This window comes from Sarcophilus harrisii, chromosome 1 (genome assembly GCF_902635505.1).
Source record: "Sarcophilus harrisii chromosome 1, mSarHar1.11, whole genome shotgun sequence".
Classification (NCBI taxonomy): domain Eukaryota; kingdom Metazoa; phylum Chordata; class Mammalia; order Dasyuromorphia; family Dasyuridae; genus Sarcophilus; species Sarcophilus harrisii.
The window spans coordinates 399,919,875-399,942,597 of record NC_045426.1 but is presented as its reverse complement, the minus strand read 5'-3'; the positions used below and the strand labels follow the sequence as shown (position 1 = coordinate 399,942,597).

General features: G+C 32.6%; 1 pseudogene; it reads left to right on the top strand.

Moving 5' to 3' along the window:
* Positions 1-6,066: 6,066 nt before the first annotated feature.
* LOC100928274 overlaps positions 6,067-22,723 on the top strand; it is a 45,257-nt pseudogene continuing 28,600 nt past the window's right edge.

The following is a 22,723-nucleotide window of genomic DNA, read 5'->3' as shown; positions in this document are numbered from 1 at the left end:
GAAAATTGTTGGACTTCAAAACCCTCAGGAATCATTGGATTCTCTGAGACATTATAAGATTGTTTTAGGACTTGAAAACTCTCAGGAATCATTGGATTCTCTGAGACATAAGATTGTTGTAGGACTTGAAAACCCTCAAGAATCATTGGATTTTCTGAGACATAGGACTTGAAAACCTTCAGGAATCATTGGATTTTCTAAGAAATGATAAGACTGTTACAGGACTTCAAAATCTGCTGGAATCATTGGATTCCCTAATACATAAAAAGACTTTTGCAGGACTTCAAAAACTCGGTGGGGGGGGGCAGATTATTGGATTCCCTGACATGTGAAGCAATGGACAATAGATTGGTTTTGGACTGTCTCTTGGCTGCTGAAGAAGGCGTATGTGTGACTACTGTTTACATAACCTCCTTGTAGGACTTCTGGTGATCTTTTACAATACCATGTTGATTTATATTGTTTGTAATCCCGCTACTTTGTGTACAATTCATGTTTGTTATACCACATCGAGCCTGCACTGACTGAAGGGAGGGTCATCACTAATAGCCTCTGCATTATTGCTATGTGCTTATGTAATACCTCCCATGCTGATGGGTTTGTGCATAATAAGACCCTCCAGCCCAGAAACCCGCTAGCAACCCCCACTTCCCTTTGATGCTTTTCATCTCCCTTCCTGAGATGTCAGGGAGGGCATGATCATCTCCATTTTAGTGCTTTCACCTCCCTTCTTGAGAAGTCAGGGAAGGTGTGATCACATCCCCTTGGGGGCTCTGACCTCCCTGAGGAGTCGGGGATGGCATGACCACCTGTGTTCTAAAACAAAAGAAAGTGGGAGATGTAATGGGCTGAAGCTCCAGTTGATGCACTGAGGTCCCAAGCACGTGAGGCTAAATAGTAATTGGATCATACTCTATTAATATATATGCTTGGAGAAAGAATGGCCCCCACCTGCAAGCCCTGATGTGTTGTATAGGAAATGACGATTTTGGTGGGTGGAGGCAGAGGGGCAGGGAGAGAGGCAGAAAAAGACTGCTGGCTGGTTCCTGTCACAGTTTCTCGCATAGCTATCATGATCCCCCTTCATCTCTGCTGGCTGGCTTCTTGTCACAGCTGCTCACATTGCGATCCTGATCCTTCTTCACCTCCACAAACAATAAAGATCGAAGATTTTCCCCTAACCTGAATTCCTGACTCTGGCTGATTTTAAATACATGTTCATCATACCTAATGTCTTCTAGAACATCTCTAACTTGTTCAGCATTTCTCCTTGTACTGTGAGTTAAGGATTTAAAGTTCCTGATGCATCTAATTCATCTAGGATCAGTGAAATGAATTTAAATTTAACAGTGACAAATGACTAAAACCTCCTGCGTTTCAAGCATTATGACCAATAGTGATTTGGATACTTTTTTCTTCTGAGTGATTATCCATAAGAAGAATCTCGTTTTTAATAAAAAAAAAAAAAAACAAAAGAAAATTTCGTTAAGTGTTAGTGTGAAGAATGAATCCCCAGTAGTCCTTTGTATTTAAATTTGCACCATTCAAAGTTATAATTAGATGATATATGATAATTAGTTCCAGCTCAATGAAAATATGCAGTGAAAATTTGAATAATGTCACCACTTCAGGGTATTCATTATCTCCACTAAGTAGGACCCTAAGTTGAGTGAAATAACCTATGTGAATCAGGGAAGGTTCCACAATGGAATCAGAAAATGTGCTGAGCCTTGAACAAAGATAATGATTCCAAAAACCCTTTCAAAAAAAACTTAAAGGGAAGGCACATCCCAGTATCATGGAAGAGCCTGGGTAAATGCATGGAAAAGTGGAAATGGCAAGAAAGAAACAAACCATCTAGTACACTTTGCTTCTTTCTGTGTTTCAACTAAATTGGTAAGTAGAAGAAAAAAAACCTAAAAGATCAGCAAAGGGAACTTTCAAAGAAAAAAGAATTGGCTTGAAATTTCTGTCAACAAACTCCTACTACTATCAAGTATGGAGCAGTAGAAAGAATGCTAGATTTCAAATTACAGCAATTTGGTTTCAATCGTGTTTCTTCTATCTCCATGTATTTGGACAAATTACTTAATTTCTCAAGCCTCATCTATCACTCATGTAAATATTGGTTTGCATCACATGATCTTAATATCCTTTCCAACTTTAGTTCTATGGATAAGGAAGTGTTTTGAATGATTCCAGTATATAAGAATTATTTCTTTGAATTTCAAAAGCTCATTGGATAGATGAGGAAAGTCCAACTGCCTACTATGTATTCCAGGGGTCCTCAAACTATGGCCTGCGGGCCAGATGCAGCAGCTGAGGATGTTTATCCTCCTCACCTAGGGCTATGAAGTTTCTTTATTTAAAGGCCCACAAAACAACGTTTTTGTTTTTATTATAGTCCTGCCCTCCAACATTCTGAGGGACAGTGAACTGGCCCCCTATTTAAAAAGTTTGAGGACCCCTGTAACATTATACTAAGATCTGGGGATACAAAAAAAGGCAAAAGACAGTTCCTGTCCTCAAGAAACTCACTATGTGATGAGTTTTGTTTTAGGAGAATTGAATTCTAGGATTTTATTTTTATATCTTTCTAATATAGGATTTTAGTTTGTTTTTCTTTTTTTTTTAATTCTAGAACTGTCATTTCCACAAAACTTTGCATGAAAATCATTATATGATTGAAATATAATAAGATGCCAATTTACATTGAAAAAGTACTTCCTTTAACAATGATAGCATTTACCGTGCAAATTATAATGCTAAAAGTTTGCTTGGGTCAAGGCTTGCTTGGGTCACAGAGCAATTAAGTGACTTGAATCTCTTAAACGTCAGAGATACTGTGTCTTCCTCACTGAATCTACTCTTCATCTTTAACTTTTATATCAGATATGTTGTAAAAAGTTGTAAGTGCTTAACCAAAACAATATGTCTGAGATATTAAAATTTCTAAAATACTACAGAAATAGACTATATGAACTAGCATGTGAATTTACAATAAGAATCCCTGAAATTATTAATTTAGAGTTTTGATGATATTTAGTCATTCAGTTATTTAATATTGTTTTTAGAGTTTGTAAAGTCTAAACTATTTTCAACTTAATTGAGAAGGTAAAAGTTAATTTTTCACAATAGTTTATAAAGTTTTTTTTAAGTTAGTTTTGTAAATATTCAGGACAATCTATACTAAATCTATGCAATGTAATATAATAATGTTAACTTTGAATACTCCAAGTGCCAAGCCTGTTGTTATATTCCAACCCAGTTAGGGTTCTTTTGTACCTGAATCACCATAGTTGTCCAGTTGTGGGGTATTATGTAGGATCCAATTTATTTTAGCCCCTTAACATCAGATTAAACTAAATATTTACTTCACAATAGAGGAAGAGGTTAGATTAAGATGACAGAACAGAGGCACTAATCTGGCAAAACTCTCCCCAAATCTCCCTCCAGACAACTGTAATATAATGCCTCAAATTGTATTCTAGAAGGACAGAACACAAAACATCAGGGAGTTTTTTTCAGCTCAAAACAAATTAATAGATAAGACAGGTCTTTAATATCTAGGTAGTAGCTGGACTAGAACACATACAAAAGAAATACCAGCAGTGGGTCTTAGATGTGATTGAGACAATGGTAGAAGCAGCAGATTCTGGGAAGCTTTTAGAACAGAATTCTATATTAAAGAGGTTTGGGCAAGTGTTCTTTATAGGGAATCCTATGCTTATATACAGTCCAGAACAGAGCATTGTTTGAAAGTTCTTTGTCCCATAAGAAGTTCTGAGTTGAAGCTCCAGGATAAATAGGAGAATTTGTGATCAATCACAAGAGAATAGGGGCATTGGTTGCAGTTCCAGACCCCTGAAGTATGCTAGCTTTTATGTATGCAGGGGAACAGGATCTTATCTGGGTACAGACCAAAGGGCAGATTAGGAAAGCAATGACCACACTTCTCTAGAGAACATATTATTTTGAAAGCAATGAAAACTGGCAGACAACCAGAATTAGCTCTGAAAATAGCTGCATAAAAATCTGATTCTTGGAACAATGCCTGCCCACACCATATTGGTAGGTCCCAACATTGAAATAAAGTTCAAATTGAAGAAATAGGCTTAAAAATAAGCAAACAACAAGAAGAAAATAACTCTATAATAAAAAGTACTAGAGAGGCAGGGAAGAATAAGACATAAACTCTGAAGATAAAGAGCTACCCACAAAGTCTTAACAAAAAAAAAAAAAAAGAGAGAGAGAGAGAGAGAAAGATCCAATGCAAAACAAACAAGAATTCCTAGAAGAGTTAAAAATATACAAATAGTAGAGGGAAAATAAAAGAGATTCATACAAGAAAAGTCTGAAAAGAGAATTGATAGCAAAGTAAGAGGCAGAAAAATGTAAAAGAAAATAATACTTTAAAAGAAAAATTACCCAAATGATAAAAAAGTAACAGCAAGAAAGAAACACAAAAATTATCTGCAGAAAGGAACCTTCAGACACTGGAGAACATTATGAAATGCTAAGTGGAAAATGCTGATTATATTAAATTGAAAGGATTTTGTACAAAAAAAAACAAAAACAAAAAAAAATGCAGCCTAGATTAGAAGGGAAGCAGAATACTGGGGAACATTTTGTACTTCCAAGATTCCTAATAAAGTGTCCATTTCTAAAATATATATTTTATCCATCTAGCTATCTACCTAGATAGATAGCTAGATGGATAAAATATATAGAGAATTGACTGAAGTTCAAAAGAATGCAAGCCATTCTCCAATTAACAAATGATCAAAGGAAATGAACAATTTTCAGATGAAGAAATTAAAGCCATTTCTAGTCATATGAAAATTGCTCCAAATTACTATTGATTAGAGAAATGCAAAATAAAATATCTCTGAGGTATCACTTCACATGTTTCAGATTGGCTAAGATGACAGGAAAAGATAAGGATAAATGTTGAAGGGGATGTAGAAAAATTGGGACAATATATTGGTGATGCAGTTGTGAACTGATCCAATCATTCTGGAGAGCAATTTGTAACTATGTCCATAGGTTTGTCAAATTGTGCATAGCATTTGATCCAGCAGTGTCTCTTCTAGGTCTGTATCCAAATGAGATCACAAAAGAGGGAAAAGAACCCACATGTAGAAAAATATGTGTAGCATCCCTTTTCATAGTGTCAAGGAAGTGGGAACTGAGTGAATGTCCATCAGCTGGGTAATGACTGAATAACTTATGGTATATGATTATGGTATATTTTTATAAGAAATTATAAGGTTGATTTCAGAAAGATTTGAAGAGACGTATATGAACTGATGTTGAGGAAAGAGAATAGAACCAAGAGAACACTGTATAAAGCAACAACAAGATTGCTATTATCAAATGTGATGGACTTCACACGTTTTCAACATTGAGATGATTCAGGGTAATTCCAATAGATTTGTGATGGAGAGAGCCTTTCACAATCAGCAAGAGGACCATGGGTACCCAATGTGAATCACAATATGTTATTTTCATCTTTTGTTGTTGTTTGTCTGTGTTTTCTTTCTCATTTTCCCCTCTTTGGTCTGATTGTTCTTGTGCAGCATGATAAATATGGAAATATGTTTAGAAGAATTGCACATGTTTAACCTATATTGGATTACGTGCTGTCTAGGAGTGGGAAAGTGGGAGAGGGAAGGATAAAAATTTGGAAAACAAGGTTTTGCAAGATGAATACTAAAAACTATCTTTGCATGTATTTTGAAAAATAAAAAGCTATTATCATAAAAAATTGGCCAAAAGAGTAAAGAGGTTAAAAGAATTACTGAGGGAAAGGAAAGAAGAAAAGGAAGGAATAATGGGAGAACTAATTTACAGCAAGAGGCTCAAAGTACCTATTACAATCAAGGGGGAAAGGGGAGAGGAAAACCATTGTCAGAAGTTTGATCTCATCACTTTGGGCTTTAAGTTTGACTTTGATAAATTAAACATTCATTTGGGTATAGAAAAGGAAAGGAAGGGGGCTGAATAGAAGATAGAGCAGAAACACTGGAGAAAAAATGTAAGAAAAGAAGGGAGAGGTGATAGAACATGGCGTGAGTTAAAAAAGTAAAACACTACTAAAAAAGGGGGAGGGATGATAAAAATATAAGGTAGTAGGTGGAGTAGATCAAGAAAAAAAACACTTCTAAGGAAAGGGTGGAAAAAATTATACAAGAGAAAAATAGGACGGGGGAATTACAGACTTGGTAATCATAACTATGAATGTGAATGGGATGAACTCTCCAATAAAATGGAAGCAAATATCAGTGTATTAAAAAAAAAAACAGAATCCTGAAATATGTTGTTCAAAAGAAACACATTTGATACATAAAGATGCAAATAGATTAAAGGCAAAAGGCTGGAATAGAATTTATTATGCTTTTGATCTCATGTAAAGCAAAATTTAAAATAGATCTAATTAGAGATAATGAAGGAAAATACATCTTAATAAGTGTTGCTATAAACAATGAAGTAACAATCATATTAAATGTATATGCTCTACCAATAGTAGAGCATACAAATTCCTAGAGAAGATATTAAAACAGTATAGGAAAAAATAGACAGTAAAACTGCATTATGTAGGAGACCTAAAATTTCCTCAAAGTCAGACAAATTTAAGTATAAAATAAACAGTAAAGAAACTAGGGAACAAAGTAGGATCCTAGAAAACCTACATATGATAGACATCAGAAAAAAATTAGTAAAGACAGAAAGGAATATATCTTTTTTCTTGGCAGTACATAGCATCTACACAAACATTGACCATTTATTAGGACATAAAAATTTCACAATCAAATGTAGAGAGGCAGAAATCTTTCAGACCACATTGCAATAAACCTTATATTTAATAAAGGATCAGGGAAAGATAAGTAAAATTACAATTGGAAATTAAATAATCTAATTTTAAAGAATGAGTGGATCAAACAATAAATCACAGAAATAATCCATAATTTTTTCCAAAGGAATGACAATAATGAGACAACATACCAAAACATATGGGATGCACTCAATGTAATTCTTAAGGGAAATTTTATATGAATAAAATAGAGAAAGAGGCGATCAATGAATTGGGCATGCAACTAAGAAATCTAGAAAAACAACAAATTACAAATACCTAATTAAATATCAAATTAGAAATTCAGAAATCAAAGGAGACATTAATAAAATTGAAACTAGGAAAACTATTAAACTAATTAATAAAACTAAGAGTGGGATTTATGAATAAAAGCAAAATAGACAAACCTTTGTTTAAATTTTAATTATTTAAATTATTTAAAAGGAAAGAAAAAGAAAACAAATCACTGCCATCAAAAATGAAAAGTGAACTTATAGCCAGTGAAAAAGAAATTAAAGCAAAAATTAGCTTTTTTGCCCAATTGCATGCCAGCCAATCTGACAATCTAGTAAGAAGGATGGACGTTTATAAAATTATATATAAAATTTAAAAGTTATATGTGTAATTTAATTATATTATATTATATATATATATGTATATATATATATATATATAATTTTTAAAATGACTTAGCCGCATTAAAAAAATAAATTGAACAAACCATCAATGAATTCCATAAAAAAAAATCTCATATACATTTATCAAATCTATATGTAGATTAACATTAGAATTCTACCAAACATTGAAAGAAAAATTAATTCTTATATGTATGCAAACTATTTGAAAATATAAATAAAGAAGGAGTACTTGCAAATTCTATGGCACAAAAATGACACAAATACAAATGTACTGATAACTAAACCAGAAAGAGCCAAAAGAAAGAAAATCACATACCAATCACCCAAATGAATAATGATGCAAACATTTTAAATAAAATATTAGCAAAAATTTTTTAAAAATTAGAATTAGCAATAAAAAGATAAAATTATCATTCTTTACAGATACTATGATGATATACTTAGAAAATCCCAGAAAACCATGCAAAAACCTACTTGAAAAAATTCACAGCTTTAGCAAAATTTCAGGATATAAAAAAAAAAAATTCACACAAATCATGAACATTTCTATAAATTACTGACAAAGCCACAAGAGATTGAAAGAGAAATTCCATTTAAAATAACTATAGACAAAATAAAATATTTGGGGGTCTATCTGACAAGACAAACCCAAAAACTATATGAACACAATTACAAAGCACTTCTCACACAAATAAAGTCAGATATAAATAATTGGAAAAACATCAATTGCTCATAGGTAGGCCAAGTTAATATAATAAAAATGACAGTCCTCATTAAATTGGTCTATTTGTTCAGTGCCATACCAATCAAACTACCCAAACATTTTATAGAACTAAAAAAAATAATAACAAAATTCATCTGAAAGAACAAAAGGTTAAGAATATCAAAGGATTTAATGACAAAAAAAAAACCCTCTAAGAATGATGATTTAGTAGTACCAGACTTAAAACCAAACAAACAAACCAAAAAAAAAAAAAAATATGAAGCAGCACTCATCAAAACTATTTGGTACTGGCTAAGAAACAGTGAGTGAATCAGTGGAATAGATTAGATGCACAAGACACAATGATCCAGGCCTATAATAATTAATATTTGATAAATCCCCAAATTCCAGCTTCTGAAATAAGAAATCACTATTAGACAAAAATTACAGGGAGAATTGGAAAATAATGTCAGAAACTCAGGATAAACTGATATCTCACACCACCAAAAACTGGTCAAAATGGTTACATGATTTGAGCAGCATAGGTGATACCATAAACAAATTAGGAGATCAAGGGTTAAACTACCTATCAGATATTTGGAGAAGGGAGGAATTTGTGACCAAAAAGAATTAGAGAACATTATGAAGGACAAAATGTACAACTTTGATTACATTAAATTAAAAAGGTTTTTCACAAACAGAACCAATGAAACAAGATTAAAAGGAAAACACAAAGCTGGGGAAAATTTTCATAGCTAATGTTTCTGATAAAGGTCTCATTCCTAAAATATATAAAGAACCATGTCAAATTTATATGAATACAAGTCATTCCCCAGTTGATAAAAAATAAAAAGATTATGAACAGATGATTTTCAGATGAAAAAAATCAAGCCATCTGTAGTCACATGAAAAAATGCTCTAAATCATTATTGATTAGAAAAATACAAAGCAAAACAACTCTGAGGTATCACCTCATAACTCTCAGATTGGCTAAGATGACAGGAAAAAATACTGATAAGTAATGAAGGGAATTGGGAAAACTGGGGCACTAATGCATTATTTATGGGATTGTGAAATGATCCAATCTTTCTGGAGAGCAATTGGAATTATGCCCAAAGGACTATAAAACTGTGTGCATACCACTTTGATCGAGTAGCTCCATTAGTAGATCTGTATTTCAAGAAAATCATGAAGGGAAAAAGACCTACATGTGCAAAAATGTTTGTAGCAGTTCTTTTTGTGGGAGCAAAGGAGTAGATAGATGCCCATCAATTGGGAAATGGCTAAACAAGGTGTGGTATATGAAGGTAATGGAATATTTTTTTCTATAAAAAATGGTGAACATGCTAATTGTAGAAATTTTTGGAAATATTTACATAGATTGATGCTGAGCAAAACAAGCAGAACCAGGAATACATTGCATACAATAACAGCAAAAATGTTCAATGATCAACTATGAAAGACTTCAGTGGTTTAGTGATCCCATGTAATCCCAATAAATTTTTGAATAGAAAATGCCATCTGGTCTGGAAAAAGAACTACAGAGATTGAATGTAAAGCAACACATGCTAATTTTACTTTTTTTCAGGGTTCTTTTCTTTCTCATGGGTTTTCCCTTTTGTTGTGATTTTCCTCTCCCAGCATAATTCATAAAGCAATGTGCATTAATAATGTATAAATTTAAAAAATTAAAAAAATAAAACAAATAGCAAAAAAAAATGCAAGCCATTCCCCATTTAATAAATGGTCAAAGGATACGACCAGACAGTTTTTATATGAAGAAACCAAATCTATAGTTATAGAATGAAGTGCTCTAAATCACTTTAAATTAGAAAAATGCAAATTAAAACACAGCTGAAGTACCACCACCCTATATATCATATTGACTAATATGACAAAAAAATGAAAATGACAAATGTTGGATAGGATGTTGGCAAGATATTGGAAAACAGAGGGGATGGCCACCAATTTGGGAATATCTGAACAAGCTTTGATATATAAATGTAATGGAATAGTAATGTGCAATAAGAAATGATCACCCAGAAGATTTCAGAAAACCCTGGAAAGATCTGTACCAATTGATGCAAAGTGAAATGAGCAGAATTAGGAAAATATTGAATACAGTATGAGCAGCATTTTGTGCTAATCTATTATGAATGACTCACAAAGGATTCACAAAGGAAAATACAGTTCTAATATCCAGTTAAAGAAATGATAGACTCTGAATGCAAATTGAATCATATTTGTTTAATGTGCTCCCCACCTTTGGTCTGTTTCTCCTTCAACAACTGTGATGAATATAGAAATATGTTCTATAAATAGCACATTTATAAGCTATATCTAATCACCTACTATTTTAAGAGGGGAGGGTAGGGAGGGATGAAAATTTGTAAAAATTTATCATAAAATTATGTTTACTTATAATTGGGAAAAATAAGATACTATAATATAAAATAAAACACACAAGGTAATTGTGAGTGAGATTAAGAGAGTCAGAAATGATTTTATTTTCTTCCATCTCAATCTCATATTCTTTCTCATATTGTGTTTAGGATTTGACATCTTCAGGGATCACAGAACAAATCCTAGCATTTTGCATGGTCATTCAAGGTGCCAATTGAATCTTAGGGTAACTTACAGAATATGACAGTTAATTTAAAATTTTAAATAAATTTCAAATATGTTAAAATCATACATCTACTGCCAGTTTCATTCTCCCGAAGGTGCAACATTTGATATGTTTTTTGGCTTGTTTTAAGAATAATTTAATTGCTCTGAAAATTAAGGAAGTGGTGAAATGACTCTTCCTCTAACAAAGTAAAAGCATAGGAAACTTGGAGAATTCCTTTATACAATTGTCATATGCCAAGATATGCATTGAGTACAATTACCTTGCATACATTTTAATAAAGCAGATTTGATAATGTTCCAGTAAGAGTTGATATGAGAGCATGATTAAAGATGATAAAAGGAAAATTTAGCCCCAAAAGGAGAAAATACATTCTCAACATCACATAGCCAGATCGAGATCCAAAAAAATAGAATTTTTTAAATTATCTACCTGAAATTAATCCTTTTCTTAGCTACTTTGATCAACACAAAAATCTGAGGCTATTCCAAGACTTATGAAAAAAAATTTCTCTATCTCCAAGAAAAAACTGAACTCTAAGTGTGAAATAAAGCATATTTTTAAAAATATATATTTTTCTTTATAATATGACTAAGAAATAAATGTATTTGGTATGACTTTATGCTCATAATGGTTATCATATTATTTACCTTCTCAATGAGTGAAGTAAGGGAAAGAATTTGGAACTCTTAAATGAATGTTAAAACAAATAGATAGAAGTAAATACGCCCTCTGTCTTTCTTCTGTACCAGAATTACAGAATCTGAGGGATGGAATGTCTCTCAGAATGCAAGTTATGCCTCAGTGAGGATGATATATGACATACCTTATTAGGCTTAGAGACAAAATACTTCTGACACCCTTCCTCACAAGGTATTGTCCAAGCAGACAATGACATACAAACACATATAAAACAAAATCAAAGTGCATGTTTAGATATATAAAAGAAAGAAAAATGTATTGAATATACACACAATAATAAACATTTTTTTACCTTGCTAGGTCTAATACATTCACAAACATACCTTAAAAAATCTAAACAAACTTTATAAAACATTATCCCTTATTAGAACATGAGCTACAATAGAATTTTCTTCTCTCACTGCCCTCTACTGAGAGTTTGATAGGTTTGACTTAATGCCTTTCTAATTTTAGAGTTCTGTGATTCTACCTTCAAATACTAATAAGTATATGAAATAAAGAAAACCAAGCAAATATCAAATTTTATAGCACTCCATTGTGTGGTTCTTCAATTGTCAGTATCATTCCACATAAAATCTCACCCTTCAAATTTTAAACTATTGTTCAATTTAGAAGGTAGTGCTAACTTGCTAGCCAAATGAAAACATTTTTAATTTCTCTTCAAAGGGTAAGATTATACAACTGAATTGCCTAGAGCACTTAGATTGAACATAATAGGGAGGTGAGCCAATACTCTCTATATGATTAGTTAATGGTTTTAAAATGCCCCAAATATTAAAAACTTTATTAAAATTCTAAGGATTATTATTCAGGTTCAAATGGAATAACAAATATGTACTTTTCAAGCTTTACATCTTAATAAATGGCTCAACATAAATTATTTTAAAATTTTAAAAAAATTTAAAATTAAAAAAATATATATTTAAAATGAAGCATAATGTTCCAAATTAAATTATACTTCTGGAAATTTCTTGAAAAAAATGAACATTTAAGAATTTTTTCTACTGTGTAAGTATTTTTGTATATAAATGTATACACATATATGTATATATATATATATATACATATATATATATATACAAATACTCATAATCATGTTATCCTTATTCCAATCCAATAGAATATGAGATTCTAGAAACATTTTTCCCTTTTTTCTCTTATATCCAGAGCCTACCATAGTATCTGAAGCATAGAAGCCACTTTATAAATACTAGTTGTTGTTACTATCATTTGTCCTTCATTCTAGAAGAAGACCATGACATCAGAGAGGTGATGCCATGATATGCAAGTGAATTGGATTTAAGTGAAGAAGGGCTGTGCAAGGTCACCTGCTTCCCTTCAGAATCATTTGGGTACAGTGGCCAGATACAGATCACAATGACTAGATGAAATGAGAGACCTTGGACTTCTTAAACTACAATTTTCAACAAGTCTCACTTTGACTGAAGCTATACCCATTCAGTGTGTAAGGTTAGTTAGCAACTGAAGCAAATAAATATTGAATAATTGATTGATGCTTGGATGATTGATTGGTTGTTCTGTATGATGATCAGAGTTTAAATAGTGGGAATTGGATAAGCAAGAATAATAATATAAAATAAGAGAAAAAACTGGGAGAATAACCAGGAAAAATAATCAACAAATAAATTTAGAGGAAGAAAATTTTCCAATTAAAATGCTTAAGGAGATAGTAGAATAAACAAGATGGGGCAGTTTCTCTGAAATTAAAGAACCAGAGATTTTTTAATCAGGGAAAATCAACATTGTTTAGATATGGATTGTTTTCATTTTTCATCCAGTATTTTGACAATGTGCATGTAGGGGGCTGAAACTCTGAATCAGACAATAGAGCACTTAAGGCTACCTATTTAATGTGAGACAATGGCTCTATTAGCATATATTTGGATGATGGCTCTCCTCACCATTGGTGCTTGCTGAATGTTTAGTAGTAAGATAATCATAGGCAAGGAGAGAAAGGCAAGTTAGAGGGAGAGAAGTCAGAATCACTTGACTGCAGGATGAGGAAGCTGGAGACTGCAGACTCCAGAATCTAGGATACATTTTTGGCAAGCTGCATGGCAGCTTGCCTGCCTCCTTCACTTCTCCCCCTAAAGACTTTGATTTATCCTGACTCTAGCTGACCCTAAGGCCCTTCTGGGAGCTAGCCGATACTTTATAACAATGTAGTATGAATATTCTCATTTCTCTCTAGTTATTTGATTAAATTGCTATAAATAATGCATAAGATATACCAACAATGAAAATGTGCACACACATGTAGATGCAAGCACACAAACAATCAGAAATGTTGTTTCTGTGAAAGTTCTCCTTTTTTCCCTATAGATATGTTGGTATAAAACAGATAGTTATTAATAATCATACTTTTAGATACATGTGTAATCTAACTAGTCAGGGCTCAATTATCCTTATTAGTCACTATCCCCAGAATTTTGACCTGCTCAGAACAGATCCCAACTCTGTTCTGATTTCCAAAGACATAAGAAACCAAGAAAACTCCAACAGAGATCCATACTTTCATGCTGGGCATATCCAATGAGATATTCCATCCCATGGAAAAGGATCTAACTAGTGTTCCAAAAACTCCATGAAATAATGGTTGTGATTATTGACATTCTTGCCTTATATATCATTTTATGGGAAAGGTCTTTAGTTTATCTCTATTTTATATAATACTGACTTTGCTGTTATATACATATTTTCATGGTATTAAGGAAATAGTAATTTATTCATGTTTATTTTTGGAGTTTTGAAAAGAAAAAGGTATTTCATTTTATAAAAACAAAACAAAACAAACAAACCAACAACAACAACAAAAACACAAGCTTAGACAGGTCAGCTAGATGATGCAGAGGATGAATCACAGATCCTGGAGTCAGGGATTCAAATTTGATCTCAGACACAACACAACACATGTGTGATCTTGGCCAAGTCATTCCAGTTGGATCACAATAAAAACAAAAAATCAAGTATCCCTTGATAAAATGACATGGTTTTTCTTCTTATTAATATATAGTACTTTGTTATGGTTTCCCTAATGTTAAAATCTACTTTATTGATGTCATTTGTCTTTATATTGAACTTATTTTCTGAAAAGTTTGGTCTATTCCATATGTCTGCCTCCTCAAAGGCTAAAATCCTACACTATAAAAAGGAAATACAATTAAGCAAAAACCCCTGAAACAGTAATACTAGAAAATTACATAACATTCTGCTCTAGTAATTTCCTAACTTTTTATGCATCATTTATTCTTTGTCAAGATCATAAGGTTTTCACTTATTCAAAGTTGTATTTCCTTTTTTCATTGATATCATATTGGTCATTTTGATTCTTATTGTTTTAACCCAATATCTGTCATACAAAACACAATGTGTTCCACTAGATTCTATATTCCACCAGATTACTATATTTACTATTTCTAATAACAAAATATTATTCATGTGTTACATGAATTTTTCAATTATGGTTACTTTCAACCATCACACTTCTCACTTTTTTGTAAGTACAAAGCAGCATAATTACTTTTAAAATTATTTTGTTAAATAAATGCTTTTGTTTCAAACTGACTTCTGTTAACATAATGGCAAGTTGGAGTAAGTGTAATCATTGTTTGTACTTGATTCAAAATTGATATTCAGAACAATTTTTTAAAATTCAAATTTATATTCCTTCTTTTCTCTCTTGTTCTATCACTTCAGGTCATTTTTTTTTATTATTTCCTGTATCCTTATGTCAAGATAATTTTTGATCATAGCTTTCAGAGAATACAATTATTTTCATGTTTTCTCTATTTGATCTCTTCTCCTGATTTACCCCTTTTCTTATGTTTCATATTCTCTTTTAATTTTTCATTCTTCATATGTTTTCTTGTTATTTCTTGGTCTTCTAGCTTCACTAGCTTCCCCTAGCCTAATTCTAATTTTTTTGTAGAATTATTTTCTTCTTTAATATCTCCTTTTATAAAAAGTTCTAAAAAAGTTAATTTTTTTCATAATCTCCATGTTTTAATTAGATTGTTCAAATATATATGTATATGTCTGAGTGTGTGTGTGTGTGTGTATACATACATAATATACATAGTCCTCAATTTCTCATTTTTAACATCTATTTCAATTATAAAATTCATTCTGGGCAGGTAGTTATTTAACATTTAATATTTTGGGGATATAGTAGTTTATTTTTTATGTCAGTGACTACCTCTGAAGAACTTTAGTCTTCTCTTATTACCCTAATAAATTTCTACAGTTGGGTTCTTTCTTCTTTGCCAATTCATTTTTTTAAATGAGAACTATTAGTGTAAGAATCTCTAATTTTGGGGTGAAGGGAATAGTGCCTCTAGTTTCATCTCCATTCTTACATCTATTCTTGAACCCCAAACCAAAAGTTCTACCTTCCTACAAATACTGTAGTCAGCAGCATTCCCTGCCTCACTGCTTCTGCCCTCACCTAACCTGCTGTTTCCTTTTCACTCATGGCAGTATCTCAGCAGCATATCTGGGCCTGGTTTGCCTAATTAGCTGAGGTTCCCTCAGTCTTCCCAGACAAAGACCCTTGCATCCCCATGCTGTACAGGAGATGAAAGTTCCCATGGTTCAGGTTAAGGCTACCTCTTGAAGCCAGCTAGCTCCAGGGTTCCTCACTTGCACTTCTTTTTTATGGAGCTAGCCTCAACATGTTGATATTTCACACCAGTTAAACCCAGTCCTGAGGTTGGGTCCAACTCTTCTTTGTTTTTCAATAGTCTATGTTCACCCTGAGGCATAATTTCGTTCTGTTTGTGGGAGAAATCTAGAGAGCTTTAAATTTTCTGACCTACTCAAAAATCTTTCCAGAATCCTCCCTTCATCCAGAGAAGTTATATGCAATTATTTCCCACTTGAAAGATTCTATTCTTATCTTGTATCATTTATGTTGTTTGAGAAAAATAGCAATTTTGAAATTCCTACTTATGCAAAATTATATATTTTATCTCCTATATCACATTTTTAAGTTCTTCCCCACAGACATAGTTTTTTAAAAATAACTGATCTATCTCTGTATTTGTCTCTGTCTCACTATCTGTATTTGTGTCTTTCTCTGTTCTGTGTGTTTTCTGTGTTACTCTATCAGCTTCTGTATCTGAACTATGTGAATGTCTGTCTCTCTCTTTCTCATAGTCAAGATGCTTGCCCATTTTATTCTTGTTGCCATAGTGTAAAATGTTCACCTAATTTTTATGCCAAAATAATAATAATATAATAATTTTCTGTTCATATCTAATATAACAGCATTTTACTTGAAATTTCTGCATCAATATTTATTAATAGGATGGACCTATATTTTTTTCTCTGCTTTGTGAATCTTCTCTTTGAGTATCAGGCCCATATACATCTCAAAAATTTATTTAGTATAGTATTTAGTAGATGTCTTTAAAAACTCACAATGATTTTTCATTGCTTTTCCATTATGCATTTATAAATTTTTCTGACCCATGGTTCTTATGTATTGAATACATCATTTATCTTTTTCTGAAATTGAATAATTTAGAATGTAAGTTTCCTATTTTTTGTAAATTTGCTTTAAATATCTGGCCTTCTAATATATTCATGTACATTGCTTTCTTCTCATTCTCTTCTTTCCTCTTTTTTATAAATATATTTTGTTCATTTTAAAAATTCTTGGTTATGTTGTTTTCTACATTTTGATCTTGATCAAGTTAGCTAATGGAATACAAATTATTACTATTTTTAAAGTTTTACATTTATTGCTTCCATGGAATTTTTAATTTTAGATTTTCTCAACTTTATTATTTTGAATTTTTCTTCTTTGTTTTAAATCAAATTTTTTTCTAGATGTTAAAATGATATATGTAGTTCATTATTATTTTTCTAGTTTATTAAAAGAAAGATTTTCAGAGATAATAACATTTCCCTGAGGACTGCACTGAGATATAATGCTGCTATTTTCTCAATGTTAACTTTATCTTTCATATGATTCATTGTGTCTTATGATTTCATGTTTGATCTGTTCATTATTTAAAATGTAAATACTAGATCTCTACTTATATTTTCTTATTCCCTTTATTAATTACTGCTTTTTATTATGTATTGGTCTGAAAACTATTTATATGTGCTAGTATATCTGTTTGTTAAATAAATAGTGCAATACCAAGAAATGTGCCATTTTTAATACTGTTTATGCAAAAACTTCCATAGTTCAAATACATTTATCTTTCTATCCAAACATGAACTTAAAGACTATCAAAGGTGAGAAAAATGATTAGGTAATGTTTTTACTTATTTTCCATTACATAAATATATGTGTGTGTGTGCTTTTTTATATTAAAAAGTATATCCCCATTAAGTATGTACATATGTGTGATGTTTTTCTGTGTACAATTGTAGCCACGTAATTTTATGCATATATAAGACATAGATAAATTTAGGGAGAGGAACATAAACTGAAAGAACTTGGGCTTGGACAGGGTAATAGCACAGAAAAGTAGTATTTGGGAGAAAAGAAAATTGACATTAGTTTACTAAAAGCAAAATATATTGAGTAGAGTAGATATTTACTTATAAGGTGTATATACATACATATATATATATATATATATATATATATATATATATTTATGTGTATATGATCATTACCTTCAATGTATATGTGTACATATATGCAAGTGCATATTTATGTTTCTGCTTCTGTGTTGTGCTGCTAATGCTCTTGATTCAGCTTATTTTTAACTCTGCTCCTGCAAGTTTAATTCTTTCTTTAAGTAAGTTGCAGTGTCTTTCATTGTTCCATCTTCCAGCAAATTTGCTCTAAACTCCCGTGTTTAGATATCTAGTAATAGTCTTTTTTTTTTCCTATTGTCAGTCTAAGCATGTAAAGGTATCTTAACTGATGTTATATTAAGCTCTTCTAATATATCTTTGTTCAAATGATAATACTATGTCCAGCAACTCATTTAATATGCTGTTTTATTGTTACAAGTTGAATCTGTTAACTTTTTAGCAGCATCTATTTATTACCTGTCAGTCTTATTCTTATTTGCAAAAACTTAACATTGTTTAAGCCTTCTACTTCAATGTCTCTTTCCATCCTAGAGTCCAAAGTTATTTCTGCATATGCAGCATAAACTTGAAAGCATCATTTATTTCATTAGTGAATGTATTCACTTATAAGCTTTCAGGAAATTGTCCATGATTTTGAAGTGCCTTTAAAAATATTCTAAACCAACGGTAAAGTTTTCAGATCTCAGACAACATACCAGATATCTTCCTGATCCCTTGAGTCTTTTCAGTAGTCTCCTCTATTTATCTACTTCATTCATGTTGCCATTGCCATAATGTCTCTGTGGCAAGTTGCATCTAGCATTTGATTTATTTAATAGTTTCCAGACATTCTCCTCAACTCTTATCTTGCTGGGAATGTTAAAGAGAGCTACTGATGCAAGTAGCAAATAGAATAAAAACAGTCTGCCTATCTCCATGCTGTACTTAATAAGCCTTCTTATCTCCACAAATCATCTGCCAACACATTCAATGTTCCCTCTATATCTTTTTTTTTCCAATGGCATGCATCATAAGTACATGCAAAATAATTAGATTATAATTCCATTTCAATGTGATACTCCATATCAATGATACAAAGATTCAATGTCATACTACTTATAATACCTCTCAAAGTGCTATCAAGCTAAAAAAATATTTAAGTACACAATACTCCCTATGAATTCAAGTCTTATCTATTCTCTCTCTTCCTTCCTCTTCTCTGTGTGTGTGTGTGTGTGTATGTGTATGTGTATGTGATGGTCTCTGTTTTTCTGCTCTGTGAATCTATGTTTCTTTTTCTGTCTTAGTCATCTTTCTTATACACACACACCTAACTCCTTCTTTATTAAGATAAGATTCCCCAAATTTTTTACCTCTACTCTCCTTTATATGGATATGCAGTTTAAATATGACTTATTACACCCCCAAAAGGCACATTAGTTACCTTATACTTTACTCCTCCATTATTAATTTCTATTTCTCTCCACATATGAGCTAATTCAAAGAATTTTTTCTTTCTTCACTTCTTCCCTGCAGATCTCTCTTCCCCCATCATCTCATTAGAAGGCTTTACCTGGTAAATTATTGAAAAAGTAAGGATTAATATCATTAACCTCTCTCTTCCCCCCATACTGTACCTTGAAATCTTTTGACATCATCTCCATTCATTCCTCTTTTTTTTTTTCAATTTTCAGATGAAGAGATGGTATTTGCCATAAAGCCAATCCCAGATTTTGTATTATTGATCTCACTCAATCCCATATTCTCTGTATATTCTACAATTACCCCTTCCTCAAATTTCAATTTCTTCCTATTTACTTGTCAATTCCCCACTTATAACAAACATATCAAATAACTCCCTCTTTAAAACTTTAACTTGGGCGGAGCCAAGATGGCGGAGAAGACACACCCGACTTTCTAAGCTCTTCTCTTACCCTCTTTATCAATATTATATCAAGCCTCAAAAATAGTCTTGACTGCTACAATTCGTAAAGATAAGAAGTAGAACAACTCACCAGCCGAAGAAAATCTGTAGTCTCGCCAAAAAAAAGGTTGGTTCCGGGGCCAGGGGGGAGATCAGCGCAGACGGGGAGAGAAATTAGGTTCCCAGGAGAGTCTCAAACCAAAAGTGAAAGCACAGATCTCAGATCTCAGCACAAGCCCGCAGCCGCAACCCACAGTACGGGGCTTTTCCTTGGGGCAGTTGTGATCCTGCACGGAAGGAGGACGCAGCCCGGGTTAGCCTCCAATCTGCGCAGTGGGGAGCTCGGCTTGGAGCCATAGAGCTTTTCCAGGGCCGATTTGCATTGGGCAGAGACACTGGGGCAGAGTTTGGGGCAGTCTGCTGTCTGTGGTCTGAGGTCAGCTGCTAATACTCACAGTCCCACAAGAGGCTCCGGCCTGGGGCAGTGACACTTTCACCCCTTAGTCTCTAGCCGAGGGCAATCGCTAACCCACTCAGCCCTACTAAACAGTTTGATAGCTCCTCCAGTGCTGAATCCACTTCCTGTTGGGGGAAGGGAAAACTCTCACTCAGAGCACTCCCATACCTCTGAGCCGGAAATCGGTTTACATCTCTCCCTGCTCTGCAGAGGAAGCTGGTAACCCCCTTGCCTAGGAGACCTACCCTAAAGGCTTTAAAACATGAATAAAAAGATGAAAAGAACCATCTACAGCTTCTATGCAGAAAAAGAGCAGGTCAGCAAACCTGAAGAGACCACAAACAGCAAAAATGCATCAGACTGTCCTCCTTTACATGATGCTCTCATAGAAGAGACCATTAAAAGTCTCAAAAGAGAGTTAGAAGATAAATGGGGAAAGGAAAGAGAAGCCTTACAAGAGAGCAACAACTTCCTGAAATACAAATTGGAAAAATTAAAAAAATCTCAGGAAAGTAAGAATTGTGAATTGGAAAAAATAAAGAATTCACTAGAAAGTAGGATCTGTGAATTGGAAAAGACAAAGAACATTCAAGAAAGTAGGATCTGTGAATTGGAAAAAGAAAATAATTCACTAAAAAAAAAAATTAGTGAAATGGAAAAAAATTCCACAGACCAAAACAATACATTTAAAAACTCAATTGACATATACAGAAAGAAGTAAAAAAAGCTAATGAAGAAAATAATTTTTTAAAAATTAGAACTGAACAAATAGAAACTAATGATTCATTGAGACAGCAAGAATCACTCAAGCAAAACCAAAAAATTGACAAACTGGAAAATGAATTCCTAGTTCATGAATTATCTACTTGCAAAAATGACAGACTTGGAAAATAGATCTAGGAGAGATAATCTGAGGATTATTGGACTTTCTGAAAACTAGGATGAAAAAAGGAGCCTAGATATTATTTTACAAGAAATCATCAAAGAGAACTGCCCAGATGTAATAGAATCAGAAGGTAAAATAGGCATTGAAAGAATTCATCAAACACCTTCTGAAAGAAACCCTAAAATAAAAAACCCAAGGAATATTGTGGCAATATTTCAGAACTATCAGATTAAGGAAAAAATTTTACAAGCAGCAAAAAAAAAAAAACATTTAAATACGGTGCACAAATAAGGATCACCCAGAATCTGGCTGCCTCTGCATTAAAGGAAAAAGGCCTGGAATATGATATTCGAAAGGCACAAGAACTTGGATGCAGACAGAATAAACTACCCACTAAGAGCATTTTCTTCAGGAAGAAGATGGACATTTAATGAAACAAATGAATTCCATTTGTTTCTGAAGAAAAAACCAGAACTAAACAAAATTTGATCTCCAAGCATAGAACTCAAGAGATGCAGAAAAGGTAAAAATAACTCTTGAGAATTGTACTTTTGTGGATATACAAAAAAGAATACAGTATAATTTGATTGTACTGATATAAGATAAAAAGTAGAGATGGAAAAGGGATGATGGCAGAATAAGGTGGAAGAAGGGATAAAAGAGGAAACCACATCCCACAAAGAGGCAAAGGAAACTTATCATATCTGAGGGAATTTAGAGGGGAGGAACATTGTGTGAATCTTACTCTCATCAGAGTTAGCTCAAAGAAAAATAATTAACATTTGTTTTAGAAAATTCTCTCTCGCCTCATTAAAAATGGGGGAGAGGAAAGGAAAAGAAAAGAGTAATAAGGGAAGGAAGGGGAAAAGACTCAAAGCAGGGGAGGGAGGGATTATAAAGAGGGTAAGCATCGTAGTTACAAGAGGGTACATAAGTTTAAAGGGAAAGAGGGTTGGGGAGGTAAGAATAAGTAAACCACAATCTGGGGGTTTTAGGATGGTAGGAAATACAGATTTAATAATTCTAACCATGTAAATGTGAATGGGATGAATTCCCCCCATAAAGAGAGGCAGATAGCAGACTGGATCAAAAGTCAGAACCCTACAATATAGTTGTTTACAAAACACATTTAAAGCTGGGAGATACATATAGAGTAAAGGTAAGGCTGGAGCAAAATCTATTATGCTTCAGGTGAAGTCAAAAAGCTAGGTAGTCATCCTTATCTCAGATCAAGCAAAGTAAAATTGATTTAATTAAAGAGATAAGGAAGGAAACTACATCCTGCTAAAGGTAACATAAACAACGAAGCAATATCAATATTAAACATATATGCACCAAGTGGTATGGCACTCAACTTCCTAAAGGAAGTTAAGAGA